The sequence below is a fragment of the Heteronotia binoei genome, chromosome 20 (assembly GCF_032191835.1).
Source record: "Heteronotia binoei isolate CCM8104 ecotype False Entrance Well chromosome 20, APGP_CSIRO_Hbin_v1, whole genome shotgun sequence".
NCBI lineage: Eukaryota > Metazoa > Chordata > Lepidosauria > Squamata > Gekkonidae > Heteronotia > Heteronotia binoei.
The window spans coordinates 9,286,469-9,301,637 of NC_083242.1; the positions used below are offsets into that span (position 1 = coordinate 9,286,469).

Consider the following 15,169-nt stretch of genomic DNA (forward strand, 5'->3'; position numbering starts at 1 on the left):
CAGGAACTCCTTTCCATATTAGGCCACACACCCCTGTTGTAGCCAATCCTCCAAGAGCTTGCAGGGCTCTTAGTACAGGGCCTACTGTAAGCTCTTGGAAGATTGGCTACATTGGGGTGTTTGGCCTAATATGCAAAGGAGTTCCTGCTACAAAAAAAGCCCTGATTGGTGTCAATAGTTAAGAAAGCAGACTCCACTGTTAACCAGAAGCATCTATAAGGAATAGGAAATCCCATGAATTCAAACATTCCTGAAAATGTGACAGCATGGGAGGTGGGGACACAAGGTGGCCTGCTAGGCTTCCCAAACCCCCGATTTGGAGCCTCCTCCCCTGCTCAGCAAAAATCCAGAAAGCGGGGGGAATGGCAACCCTTCCCACGCAGCCTAGATCCCAGCAGCTTCTCCTCCTCCATTCCCTTCCCACCTCGGATCGCAGCAGCCGGAGCTTTCCAAGGCTGCTTCCTGCCCCGCCCCAAAGGACCATGTGCCTTTGCACCTCCGCAGGTGGTGAAAGGCTTCAACTTTCTGTGTCTGTGTCTTTGTTGCTGTGAAGAAGCTGGCTGGTGAGTAGAGAGCCAATCCCCTACATCAGATTTACAAGAAGGAGGGGGGGGGGTGGAGGAGAGGGAAACGTCTTCATTATTCCCTATGTGGAATATTTCTCATAGGGTATAATGGGGAATTGATCTGGAGGTTTTGGGGGCTTTGGGGGAGTTATTTTTTGAGGTAGAGGCACCAAATTTTCAGTATAGTATCTAGTGCCTCTCCCCAAAATACCCTCCAAGTTTCAAAACGATTGGACCAGGGGGTCCAGTTCTATGAGCCCCAAAAGAAGGTGCCCCTATCCTTCATTATTTCCTATGGAAGAAAGACATTTAAAAAGGTGTGCTGTCCCTTTAAATGTGATGACCAGAACTCCCTTGGAGTTCAGTTATGCTTGTCACACCCTTGTTCCTGGCTCCGCCCCCAAAGTCTCCTGTCTCCACCCCCAAAGTCCCCAGATATTTCTTGAATTGGACTTGGCAACCCTATGGCCTGCACGAATCTTTCCTTCTCTCCTCCATTCAGTGATGCATTACTGCAGCATTTCTGAAGCTCTGGGGGTCCTGACCCAAAAGTGGGCTGTGAAACCCATGGAAGTGGGTCGCAGACTTTTGAAATTTTATGGTTTTGCTCATACACTGTCATTTTTTTCCAAGTAGGCCACTGTACCCAAATGGTCAGGAACCACCTACCTAAGATTTCCATCCACTCAAAACATATCCATTTGGCACTCTCTGAAATTGACGTCAGGAGTTACTTTTTGCTTTCAATGACTGTGCTTGAAGATATCCGAGACTTCTGACTCCCACACTGACCAGCCACATGACTTAGGTCTTGATCTGAGACCAGTTTGTAAATAAGCTTGAATCCTGCTGGGTAGGGTTGCCAACCCCCAGGTGGGGCCTGGAGAGCTCCCACTTTTACAGCTCCCCTGGAGAAAATGGCTGCTTTGAAGGATGGGCACTGTGGCATCGTACCCTGCTGAGGCCCCTCCCCTCCCCAAACCCCGCCCTCTCCCTGATCCACCTCCAAAGTCTCCAGGTATTTTCCAACACAGACCTGGCAACCCTACTGCTGGAAGATGCATCTGACACCAGACAAGCTAAAAAACAAAGGTGTGTTCTATTATTTTCATAATACTGCTTTTTACCTTCTTTTTTTGCTGGGGCATTCCAGTAATCAAGAAACAAAGCCCACTCCTGTCGAAAGAAAACTGGAGAATATCTTCCTGTTCTTAAATAATTCCCCTTCCCCAGTAAGTTTGTCCATTACAACAATCGTGTCAAGCCACTTCTGAGCTGAAAGGATAGCAGAACCCCCCTAATACTTTTCCAAATTTATTTTGGCAGCTGCTAATGACTTGATTATCAGCAGCTTGATATAATTATGAACACTGAAAGAAAAACATTACAGTAAAACTAAAACTGGATCGGGCGGTAGATGAACTCCAGAAACAGCCTGAATAGTTGTGGGGTTTTTTGAGGGGGTGGGGGGGTATTAAGTGCTTGCAGGCACTTCTGCCGGAGATGAAAGAGCTCCAAGGTGTAGAGCAGAAAGAATACGAAATTAAATATTCTGTGCATCAGCCTAAGGGTGGTAAATGCATCTAAAATACAGAAATATTTCACTGTAGTCCAGATTTTCCCTCATACCTATCTGAAGTAATGAGGGCTGTCTGTGCAGAAAGGTTTACTACTGGTGTATGGTGAATAATAAGTCATAAACCATCCTATAAATCACATAACTTACACTGCGGGTTAATCCAACAGCATTGGTAAGGCAGTTATTAAAATGTGATTGGCAAGTGTTCACATCACAAACATTACCAATCTAAATTGTAGTTCACTTGGGATTAATATTTTGAAAATTTTGGCCCATTAAAGATAACTGCTTATGACAAATCTAATATCTATAGCAGATTAGTCTGGCGCTTCCAGCCCTACTGATAGATTGCATCATGAAACAGGTGCAAATGCGGCAGCACGAAATTGAAAATCGCCAAAACTGCTTACCAGATTATTAATAAGGAATTGAAAGGAATTGCCAGCCGCATAACACTCGATGAAACATGATGACTACGGCATTAATAAAAAAAAACTTACTTTCAGGAAATTCAATAAATAGGATTGTCATTAGACTTCATAAAAACTTCTCTTTTAAAAAGAACAGCGCTGAGTACAAAGTTTTTTGTTGGGTTTTTTTTTTCCTTTTCTTTTTGGGGTTTGCAAGTATTGAAATGTGCTTTCAGTGAAAATTTAGTTCTAGCACAATCAGGGCATTGTTACCGCAATTACTTCTTGCAATTTGTTACCCACAGAACAAATATAAAAGATATTGTTGATTGTCGGACAGTGTTTAATTCAGGAGCCCCCAATTAAAAAGGACAATAGTACATGCATACATACTAGGGGTTGACAATCCCCAGTTGTGTGGTAAGCAAGAGAAGCAATGCTTCCGTGTAAAACATCCAAACAATACTATTAAAGAGATAACCAGCAATAATGACCTCTTAGAAAATTACCTTAATTTCCTTAATAGTGCATAACAAAGCACACGCTTATAAAGGACAGCACAAAATATTACATTTAAACAATTTAAATCAATTCCCCAAACCTAACAGTTCAACAGATACGTTCATTTTTCTTTCTTTTTTAAGGTTCACTCCTGCGGTGTAGATACTGAAAGGATGGACCTCAGGATTCAAGGAGAATAGCAAACGGCAGTCCAAGGGATTCTTTGATGTGCAGTGCTGTTTTAATCCTTTTACAAGCTGAACGGGCTCTCCCAAGACTTTTGAACCTCGTTTTCACCTGAAGGTTCCAAGCTCCAATACATGACAAGGCACTTCCAACTGAGCCAGAACTTCACATTCTTACACTTCCCAAAAGGGTTTGTATGACACCCCTAAGTTCATTGGAGGAGTCTGGCCCTAGGAGGTGCGCTTTGAGTACCACCATTCCCCCCGAAGAGGCTTAGAATTTGAGTTCTTTTCAAGAGGGAAAAGCAGACACTTGGCTCATCATTGGTAGATAGAGTTGCCAGTCCCCCCACCCCCAGCCACTGGCAAGGGGTGGGGAGAAGGCTTGCCTGCTCCGAACTTGGTAACTTCTGGAAATTTGGGAATGGAGCCGGGGGAGGGCAGGGACCACAGTGGGGTACAATGCCATAAGAGTCCGCCCTCCAAAGCATTCATTTATTAATGTCGTTTTCGCACTCACCTTAATCAGCAGCGACGACCCTCTTCACCGCGCAGGATCTGCGCAGATTTCGCACTAATTGCCGCGGAGCACCCAGAAGAGCCGGAAAGTCCCGCCGCTTTTGCGGCGCAAACGGAAACCGCCAAAAACCAGTTTCCGTTTGCGCCGCAAAAGCGCCAGGACTTTCCGGCTCTTCTGGGTGCTCCGCGGCAATTAATGCGAAATCCGCGCAGATCCTGCGCGGTGAAGAGGGTCGTCGCTGCTGATTAAGGTGAGTATGAAAACGACCCAGGGGAACTGATCCTTTTAAACTTTAAACTAGAGATGCTTTGTAATTCCGGTAAATCCCCAAGTCCCAACTGCAGACTGAAATCGCTGAAACTCAGTGGGGTACAGACAGGGATGCCAGCCTCCAGGTGCAACCTGGGGATCTCCAAGAGTTTCCCAACCTGAATCTGGCAACCCTAGGTACAGAGTCCACCCTCCAAGGCATTCATTTTCTCCAGGGGAAGTGATCTCTGTAGTCTAGGGATGAGCTGTAACTCTAGGGAATCCCCAGGCCTCACCTGGAGGCTGGCATCCCTATTGGAGACCAGCAAGGATGCTTGCCTGTTGCTATTTAGGCCAGAGTAGAGAATTATGTCTGTCTGCTGATTTGGGATAACCCTGTGCAAGCATCAGTCTGGGGAGACGTTGCATCATGGCAGACTTTGTACAGGGTGGTTTGCCATTGCCTTCCCCAGTCATCTACACTTTACCCCAGCAGGCTGGGTCCACATTTTACCAACCTTGGAAGGATGGAAGGCTGAGTCAACCTGAGCCAGCTACCTGAACTCAGCATCTGTTGGAATCGAACTCAGGTCATGAGCAGAGCTTGGACTGCAGTACTGTAGCGTACCACTCTGCGCCACGGGGCTCTTCTTGATTTGGGAAGGGGGGGGGGGTAAATGCTTTGCAATCAAGGAAGACCACTGCAGAGTGGAGTGAAGGGAGAAATTCCCCACACCAGAGAAAGGCAGGGCTAACCAGATGAGATATGAAATTTAAAAAAAAAAAAGCATGATTTTGAGGGAGCTAAACATTCCCCCACCCCTCGCCTCATTCTGTTGCTTAAAGCATTTCTCTCTGCCCTGCTAATTTGCAATACCACAACACAGTGTCCATGTGTGTACACACACACACAAGCCATGGGAGGGGGCAGGGGGCAGAGTTTCCTCCCTCTCACCTATTTACTTAAAAAAATATATGCTATCGCTGACTTGAGAATCTTGAGGAATGAGGAAAAATCACTCACGTGACAATTTTTTGTCTCTCTGGGCAACTGAAACTTTAATTGGCTATAAAATGGGAACCCTTTTCTCCTAAACTGCCTGAGATATGACAGAGAAGATCACTTGATAAGTCTGCATTTTTCATCCTCAGTGCGTGTATGTGCTTCTCACTGAAACCAACTGAAACCTCTAAAAGCAAGCAAGAACAAAACAACTCATCTCATTTTCTGGCACACGACAAAATATAACTAATTTTCAGGCTCACTGTTTAGGGCTGCTTAGGATAATAAACAATATTCTCTTTCCTTTCTCAGTATGGGCACATTCATACATTACATAGCTGTACTTGGCACCACCCAAATCATTAAGTGTCCACCACTACTTCTGCTGCAGACAGACTCTGTTTGAAATCCACATTGATGGAGTAAAAAAACAATTAGCCCTGCTGCTTGGCCAATCATGCACATAATGTTGCTTGAAGGCGGGATATCAGCGCCATCTCAGTCTAGAACAAAGATGTATAATCGTCCAAAGACTCTCTCTTTTTTTTTTGTCAAAATAAATCCTGAAGCGAGGAATTCCACGCTCACCGCAGAGTCCACAAAGGTCTGCCAAATCCCATAATACTCCTCTGCATTAGCCTGTGAAGTGCAAACAGCCCTTTCCATCAAGTTGGAAAGTATCTGATCTCTCTCCCCCCCTGTTTAATCAAAGGCAATCTCTCGTTTTTCTTCTTCTCTTTGCTCATTCTATTGACTGTATTTCAGTCCTCGCCAAGCCTAATATATTAAAACAGTACTGACTGAATGATATACTTTTCCAAAAAAAAAGAACATTTAACGGTGTACATCCCCAAAGCTATGTGTTATCATTCCAGCACTGACATATTTTTTGAAGAATGCTGCCTCCCAATGCAAGAAGAGCCCTTCTTTCTAGATGTTTATGTTGAAGCGTGGATAAACTGAGCAATGTGCCAATAAATCAGCTCTCAGATCATCCCAAACCTGATTATGAGTACTCGAGGGTCTTGTACTCTGTGACTTCGTTGAGACTGCCTTGGGTTCTGAAAGCCGCTAACCCAATTGATCAACTGTTGTTCTGCCACACAGGCAGTTGGCTGGCCAACCGGACAACACAGGGAAGGGAACAGCCTTCCTCTTTCTTATAACATTGGGAAAAGTGCAGAAAAGGGCAGTGAGAATGATTAAAAGGGTTAGGACACTTTCCCTATGAAGAAAAGTTAAAGTGCTTGGGGCTCTTTAGCTTGGAGAAATGTCGACTGTGGGGTGACATGATAGAGGTTTGCAAGATTATGCATGGGATGGAGAAGGTAGAGAAAGAAGTCCTTTTATCCCTTTCTCACAATACAAGAAGTAGACATTCAATGAAACTGCTGAGCAGTCGGGTTAGAACTGATAAAAGGAAGTACTTCTTCACCCAAAGGGTGATTAACACGTGGAATTCACTGCCACAGGAGGTGGCGGCGGCTACAAGCATAGCAAGCTTCAAGAGGGGATTGGATAAAAATATGGAGCAGAAGTCCATCAGTGGCTATTAGCCACAGCATATTGATGGAACTCTCTGTTTGGGACAGTAATGCTCTGTATTCTTGGCGTTTTGTGAGGGGGGGCAACAGTGGGAGGGCTTCTAGTGTCCTGGCCCCACTGATGGACCTCCTGATGGCGCCTGGTTTTTTTGGCCACTGTGTGACACAGAGTGCTGGACTGGATGGGCCATTGGTTTTATCCAACATGGCTTCTCTTATGTTCTTATGATACCTTCTTGCCTGATTTATTCACTGAAGGATGCTGTGTACACTGGGGAATGAGGTTCCCAGAATATGACATCCTCCTGCCAGGTGTCCTGCAAACTACATTCCCCAGTATGCACTGGGCACCTGCAAGGATTATGCAATGGGAAGTAGGTTCCCTTCTCCCTGGCTGGTTTGCTGCCTCCCATACGGTTGCCAGCTCAGGGTTGAGAAACACCTGGAGATTTTGGGGGTGGAGCCTGAGGAAGGTGGGAGTTGAGGAGAAGGACTTCAGCGGGGTTTAATGCCACAGAATCTACCTGCCAAAACAGCTATTTTCTCCAGGTTATCTCTGTCACCTGGAGATCAGTTGTAATCCCAGGAGATCTCCAGCCACTGCCTGGAGGTTGGCAAGACTAATCATGGCTGAACAGCAGCAGAGATAAAGTTGGAGAAAAAAAGGAGCATGAGAGGAGACGGAATGAAGACCACCCACAGAAGACCAGCTGAAACTTCTACTTGGAGTGCAAATTTTAGCAACATCGCTAGTCCTGGAGTTGCATCAACTGAATTATCCATCAAGAGATCCTTTCAGATCATCACCTGGTGATCTTTGGGATAATTTACCTGTTGCTTTCTTTTTGAAAAGTAGTTATGCTGGGTACATTTAGCTTCAAGAAGTCAACAATATCGCTTGCTCATTTGGGGCTACGCAATTACCTACAACCGAAAGGTACACAGGACAACCTGATGACCTTCCTAGCCTGAAAGGAAATTTGCCCCACAAACATAATCCACAGCTACAGACAGTATATATGGCAATGTCTAATAAATTGTCAAGCTATCACACGGACACTGTATTTCCACTGAAAATGATCAAATTCAACTAACACATTTCACAGTGACCTTTTCAGTAGAATCGCTATATTTAATATTATATTGGCTAGCGCTAGCGCCTATGTGGGGAATGAAAGCTGGACCATCCACAGATAACACTCGGATATGTTGAGTCTGGAGAAGACGGAGCTGAGAAGGAACACAATTGCTCTCTTGAAGTATTTGAAGACCTGTCACTTAGAGACGGAGGGCAGGGAGTTGTTTCTGTTGGCAGCAGAGGAGAGGACTCCTAATAATGGGTTTGGATTAAGGGTGGGAAGGTACCAGCTGGATATTAGGAAGAAACTTTTTTTACAATAAGAGTTATCCAGCAATGGAATCAGCTGCCTAGGGAGGTGGTGAGCTCCCCCTCACTGATAGTTTTTAAGCAGTGGCTGAACAAATACTTGTTGGGGATATTCCAGGTAGATCCTGCATTGAAGTGAGGGCTGGACTAGATGGCCTATATGGCCCCTTCCAACTCTGGGATTCTATGATCTCCAAACACCTTGAAAAGACTATCTGCAATTTTAATTATATTTGACAAATAGTCAAATATTTGACAACAGTTTACAGGACTATTGTTCACAGAGATACCCAAGATAATCCAGTTCTGAATAGGAACACATAAGAGCTCCTCTATGTTCTATACCAATATTCCATTTGTGCCAGACACTTTAAAATACATAAAATATTTAGCCTCTCCCTAAGGGCAAGCATGCATTTGGGGACTGCTATCGGAATTTCCCCTGAAGCAATATTTAAAGCAAACTTGGAGGGGAGCAGTCTTCCTCAGACTGAACTCCTGAGAAATACTGAAAGAAGTAAAGAGCTTCAATACAAAGAGAGAAATTTCTCAGGGCGAGAGAGGATTCACGTGTAAGTTGTCCGATGATTTCACCCCATGTGTTTTAAAGCCAATATGGTAAACTGGGGAGAGGGGGGCATGAAAGCAACAGGGAGTCCAAAAGTGACAAAGAGTTACAAAACAACCATTCCTTGGCCCAAGGTTCTCCATTCTCTTTTCCACTCTCCAGTAACTACAGTTTTTCTACTGAGGCAACATTCTGGAATGTTCCAGCACAGTAAGAATTTCATTGATAAGGAGTTTATCAGAGCTGCAGTGATTGGATGGAACTGGGGCATATTACATGTCACGTCATGATATCTTTTTCATCTACTGCTTCTATAAAGAGAGTCACGTCTGACTTACGGCAACTATATGAATTAATGACCTCCAAAACGCCCTAATGCTAACAGCCTGGCCCAGGTCTTGCAAAACTGAGGATCGTGGCTTCCTTGACTTGAGTCAACCCACCCCACGTTGGGTCTTCCTCTTTTCCTACTGCCTTCAACTGTCCCCAGGATTATTGTCTTTTCCAGTGGCAATTGTGCTTTGGTCACGTTATGAGAAGACGATAGCCTCGGTGTAGTTATTTTAGCTCCTAGGAACAGTTCAGGTGCGATTTAATCTGGAACCCATTGATCTGTCTTTTTGGTGATCCGTGCTGTCTATAAAACACTCCTCCGATACCACATTTCAAATGATTCAGGTTCAAATTTCCACCCATCCAGAAAACTCAGCAGCTGATCTTGGAGTGGGAGGATACTGGGAGACTGGAACAGTCCCATAAAGAGTATAAATGCTCCCTGGCCCCAACCTCTCTCAGTTCCAGGTGGGGAAAGGGGAGGAACTGTAGCTAGGCTCGCTGGCAAGTTGCTTTGTGTTCAGCTGCCATTCTAAGGAGCTCAACAAAAAGCAGCTGTCCACCAGCTGTCCATCAGTTATTACTTAACTTTACTCAAACTTGACATTATTTAAGGGAGGGAGATAAGAAGAAGAAGATGATGATGATATTGGATTTATATCCCGCCCTCCACTCCAAAGAGTCTCAGAGTGGTTCACAATCTCCTTTACCTTCCTCCCCCACAACAGACACCCTGTGAGGTGAGTGGAGCTGAGAGGGCTCTCACAGCAGCTGCCCTTTCAAGGACAACCTCTGCCAGAGCTATGGCTGACCCAAGGCCATGCTAGCAGGTGCAAGTGGAGGAGTGGGGAATCAAACCCGGTTCTCCCAGTTAAGAGTCCGCACACTTAACCACTACACCAAACTGGCTCTCAGATGGGATCCGATGTCTGAGAATGCCTATCACTCCCCATTACATATTAACATGCCCTGGAATGTAATAATGTAGTGTATACTGCTTTCAGTAACACTGTGTTGTGTTTTGTTTTTAAAAATATGGCTAGAAATATGACTAAACTGAGATAACTGTACTTTGGTTGCATTTAAAAAGTCGAGGGATTGGATTAGCTACTGTGGCAGAGTCTTAAACCAGGAGCATGTTGTTTCATGCCATGCACTGAAATGGTTTTATGTGTATTTTAAATTTGTTTTAATTGTTGTAACCCACCCTGAGCCTTATGGGAGGATGGGATAGAAATAGAATAAAACAAACAAACAAATGAGTCATTGGAAAATACCAGGGCTTTTTTTTTTTTTAGCAGGAATGCACAGGAATGCAGTTCTGGCTAGCTTAAGAACATAACAGAACCCATGTTGGATCATGCCAATGGCCCATCCAGTCCAACACTCTGTGTCACACGGCGGCCAAAAAACCCCAGGTGCCATCAGGAGGTCCATCAGTGGGGCCAGGACACTAGAAGCCCTCCCACTGTACCCACCCAAGCACCAAGAATACAGAGCATCACTGCCCCAGACAGAGAGTTCCAACAATACACTGTGGCTAATAGCCACTGATGGACCTCTGCTCCATATGTTTCTCCAATCCCCTCTTGAAGCTGTCTATACTTGTAGCCGCCGTGGCAGTGAATTCCACGCGTTAATCACCCTTTGGGCGAAGAAGTACTTCCTTTTATCAGTTCTAACCTGACTGCTCAGCAGTTTCATTGAATGTCTACTTCTGGTATTGTGAGAAAGGGAGAAAAGGATTTCTTTCTCTACCTTCTCTATCACATGCATAATCTTGTAAACCTTTATCATATCACCCTTCAGTCAGCATTTCTCCAAGCTAAAGAGCCCCAAGCGTTTTAACCTTTCTTCATAGGGAAAGTGTTCCAACCCTGTAATTATTCTAGTTGCCCTTTTCTGGACTTTTTCCAAAGCTTGGTTTCAGGGGGTGTGGCCTGTTATGCAAATGAGTTCCTGCTGGACTTTTTCTACCAAAGAAGCCCTGGAAAATATACTAATGCTAGAAAAAGTGGGAGCCCATCTCGGAGAATTCAAAGCAATCCTAAGCGTTATTTTTGGCGCGCCTTTTCCCTCGTCCCGGGGAGGGGGCAGCGACTGCGCATGCCCAGACGAGGGGAAGGCGCCCAACCCACTCAGTTTCTTCCAGCCGCCGGGCAGGTGTATAAAATGCAATGATGTGGAAGTCCAGCAGCGGGGAAGGCCGGGTGGGTATGTGTGACTGCACAGATGACCACTCGAAGATCATCAGTTACAGGTAAGCAACCTGTCCATCTTCATCGTGGTCTCTGTGCAGTCCCACATATGGGTGACTGGCAAGCTACCTAGCAGGAGGCGGGTGCTGGATCTGTAAAGAAGGTCTGCAAGTTAGAGTAGAGTAAGTAGTATAAATTGTACTCACAATAGGTCGCAGATGACTTCAGTCGAAGATTGATCTCAGCACAGCCTGCCCAAAGGATGTGTCACGCCGGGCACGAACGTCGAGAGCGTAGTGCGAGGCGAAAGTAGATGGGGACGACCAGACCGCAGCAGCGCAAATGTCCTCCATTGGAACGCCCTTACAGAAGGCTGTTGAGGTTGCGACCGCTCTGGTGGAGTGAGCTCGCAAGTGCTCAGGTACAGGCTGCTTAGCCAGTTCATAGCATAAAGATATGGTGGAGGTAATCCACTTAGAGAATCTTTGAGTAGAGATTCTAGCACCCTGATTATGGGTAGCATAAGAGACAAAGAGTCTATTGTCTTGTCGGAACTGTTTAGTTCTTTCGATGTAGAAGGCCAGAGCTCTACGTACGTCTAGGTGATGCAGGGTGCGCTGGCCCGTGTCTGTGGGGTTTTGAAAGAACGCAGGTAAGACGGAAGGCTTCCCAAGATGGAACGGCGATACCACCTTAGGTAAGAAGGCGGGATCAGGGCGCAGCACCACCTTGTTATGGTGGAAAATAGTGTACGGAGGGTCCGCCCTGAAAGCGCAGATGTCGCTGGCTCGTTTGCCAGTGGTGATAGCTACCAGAAGGGCAGTCTTCCAGGTCAGAAGGTGTAAGGAGATGGAAGCCATGGGTTCAAATGGTGGCTTCATTAACTGACTGAGGACCAAAGATAGGCTCCAAGCAGGTTGTATTTTGCGGATTGGAGGGTGAAGGTGAAGGATTCCCTTCAGGAAGGCCTTGGTGGCGGAGTGTGAGAATACAGTGGAGCCCTTGATGCATGGATGGAATGCAGAGATAGCTGCCAGGTGCACTTTCAGAGAGGAGTGAGACAGTCCCGTCTTGGAGAGAGTCAGGGTGTAAGTAAAAATCTGATTGATATTGGCTGACTCAGGTCGGAAGGAATGTAATTCCGCGTACTTAGAAAAGCGTTTCCATTTGAGGTTATAGGATTTTCTGGTAGCCGGTTTCCTAGCGTTGAGGATGATATGACGGACTTCTGGTGAGAAGGTTAGGAATTGATTCTCCATGCTGTAAGGCGGAGGAGAGTAGGGTTTTGATGAAGAACCCTGCCCCTCTGCTGAGAGAGAAGGTCCTGAGCTTGCGGGAAGCGGTGAAAGAGACCGTGGGACAGCAGGAGGAGAGTGGTGAACCACGGTTGACGTGTCCACCATGGAGTCACTAAGATGCAGTTGGCACTGTCCGTCATGATTTTTTGCAATACTCTCGTAATGAGAGGAATTGGTGGAAACATGTACAACATTGGGCCTCTCCAGGATTGCAGGAAGGCGTCTCCTGCTGACAGTGGAAACGGCTGGCCGCACGTGAAGAAGCGTGGGCATTGGGTGTTTTCTTGCGTTGCAAAGGCATCTATGTCCGGCGTACCGAACTTCTGAAATACGGGAAGGAGATGACAGCGGTTGATGGACCACTCGTGATCGTTGATGGGGTGTCGGCTGAGAGTGTCCGCTTGAGCATTTTGGACTCCGGGTAGATGGACTGCAGATAGGAAAATGCCGTGGGCAATGGTCCAGTGCCATAGGCTCAAAGCTCTCTTGCACAGTCTGACGGAAGCAGTGCCCCCCTGTCGATTTATATAGAATACAGTTGCAATGTTGTCCGATGCGACTTGGACATGCTTGTTGTGAAGTGATGGGAGAAAAGACCGCAGGGCCCTGTGGACTGCCATCAACTCCAGACAATTTATGTGAAGGGAGCGCTCGTATTCTGTCCATTGGCCTTGTACGGTGAGCTGTCCTAAGTGGGCTCCCCATCCCCACTTTGAAGCGTCCGTAGTGACAATCACCGAGGGAGGAGTCTGAATAAAGGACATTCCCTTGAGAAGGTGATGGTGCACAGTCCACCATTTGAGAGACGGAATGATGTGAGCTGGGACAGTGAGCACAGTGAGCTGATGTTGACGCTGAGGATGGAAGGTCCTCACGAACCACAACTGAAGAGGGCGCATATGCAGTTTGGCAAACAGGAGTACAGAGGTGGTGGCGGCCATGAGGCCTAGCATCCTCTGAAAGGTGAAAGCTGTCTGGGAACGATGTAGAATAATGTCTCTGGCCAGAGACATGATGTGTTGTGCTCTGTCTGCTGGTAGATATGCCTTGCATGACAGAGTTGAAAGATGAGCCCCTATAAATTGAATGGATTGAGTAGGTGTTAGGTTCGATTTGGAAGTGTTGACTTGAAGGCCCAGAGTGGCCAGGAGGGACAGTGTCGCGGAGACATCGGACTGGAGCTGTTCCTTGGAATGGGAGACGACCAGCCAGTCGTCTATATAAGGGTAAATGGAGATGCGCTGTTGTCTCAGAGTTGCTACTACCACCGCCATGCACTTCGTGAACACTCTTGGGGCTGTAGAGAGGCCGAAAGGGAGGGCACGGAATTGGTAGTGTTGATCCCCTATGGCGAATCTGAGAAATCTCCTGTGATGAAGGCTGATGGAAAGGTGAAAGTATGCATCTTGGAGATCTATCGAAGCCATCCAAGCTTGTTCTGGGAGCAACGGAAGGATGGATTGGAGAGTGACCATCCGAAATTTCTTGTGGTGAATATGGTAGTTGAGCTTTCTGAGATCTAGGATGGGACGCAGGCCCCCGTCCCTCTTTGGCAGTAGTGAGGGAGTAAATTTTTCTCCCAATGGTATCTAGCTTCTTGCCCTCTTTCTCGGGGGGAACAGGGTGCCTGGTTTGTTTAGATTTTGAGGAAGAGTGGACGATCATAGAGTTGGGAGCTGGGTGGCTGAAGAGGAACTTTGACTCTGGCGCAAGCACCTTGTATAGTACCTCAACTCTCTTGGACATCGGCGGAACAGAGGCCGGCTTGTCCCAGGCTTCTTTTAAAGTTTCCAGATGGACTGGGAGCATAGGAAAAGATGATCCCGTAGGGAGGTCCGCATGTACCAGGTCATAGACCACGTCAGAGACTCTTGGAACATCTGATGTTAATTTTACATTGAGAGATGTAGCCATATTGGATAGAAGGTCAAGGTATGACTTAGGGCCCTCAGATGGAGAGAGGTCAGCCGGTTTGGCTATGTCTGAATCCGGGGAGTGTAGATTCGAAGTTGAGGAGTTGGATGAGACGGATTGCTCAGCTTCCGAGTCATCTATGATGTCAACCTCTGGAGTTTTCCTGATCTGGTTAGGTGCAGGAGGCTCAAGTATAGGCGGTTGTGTCAGATTGATAGGGCAGTGTTTATCTGCTGCTTGCTCACTCTAGAAAGTTCTTGCTTCTTGGGAGACTTCGAATTCGAAGGGTCCCTCGGAGTCGAGGTCGAAGGGTCCCTCGGGGTCGACTCGGTACGATGCCGTTTCTTGGGGTCGTCAGACTTCTTGTGGTGCTTGCCGGATTTATGCTTGCTGGGATTCTGCGCCACGGAAGCAACCGGCTGAGTCATTCCCTTTAGAAGTAGGGAAGACGGCGATGACTGCGAGGCTGAAGTTTGCGCCATTACCGGGCGTAGAGACGACTCTAGCAAATGGCTTTTGAGTCTTGCCACGCGGTTCTTCCTCGCCTGTTTGCCGAACTGGCTACAGTGCACACAAGAGTCTGTTCGGTGAGCTTCCCCGAGGCAGAAAAGGCAAAGAGAATGCCCGTCGGTAGATGGTATCTTCGCTGAACAGCGAACGCACCTCTTAAAGGTAATTTTCTCTTTTTCCTTCCCTTCCATCCGCCCAGAAAGAGAGGGGGGAGGGGGAAAGAGGGGGACGAAAAACGAAGTAAAGAGAAAGATTATTATTTTTTTTACGATACCAGAATGAAGAGAAGAGGAATCAGAATGAAGAGAAGAGGATCGGGAACGAAGAATGTAGATCAGTGAAAGGACTGCAATGAAGCGGGAGATCAGCGAGATAGGTGTTTTCCGGACGGCGGTAAAGAAGAA

The 15,169-nt window shown here is 46.6% G+C and overlaps 1 protein-coding gene across 1 annotated transcript in view; it reads right to left on the reverse strand.

The window, feature by feature from the left end:
- SDK1 (sidekick cell adhesion molecule 1) overlaps positions 1-15,169 on the reverse strand; it is a 936,924-nt gene that overhangs the window by 513,268 nt on the left and 408,487 nt on the right. The gene's annotated exons all lie outside the window — the stretch shown is intronic.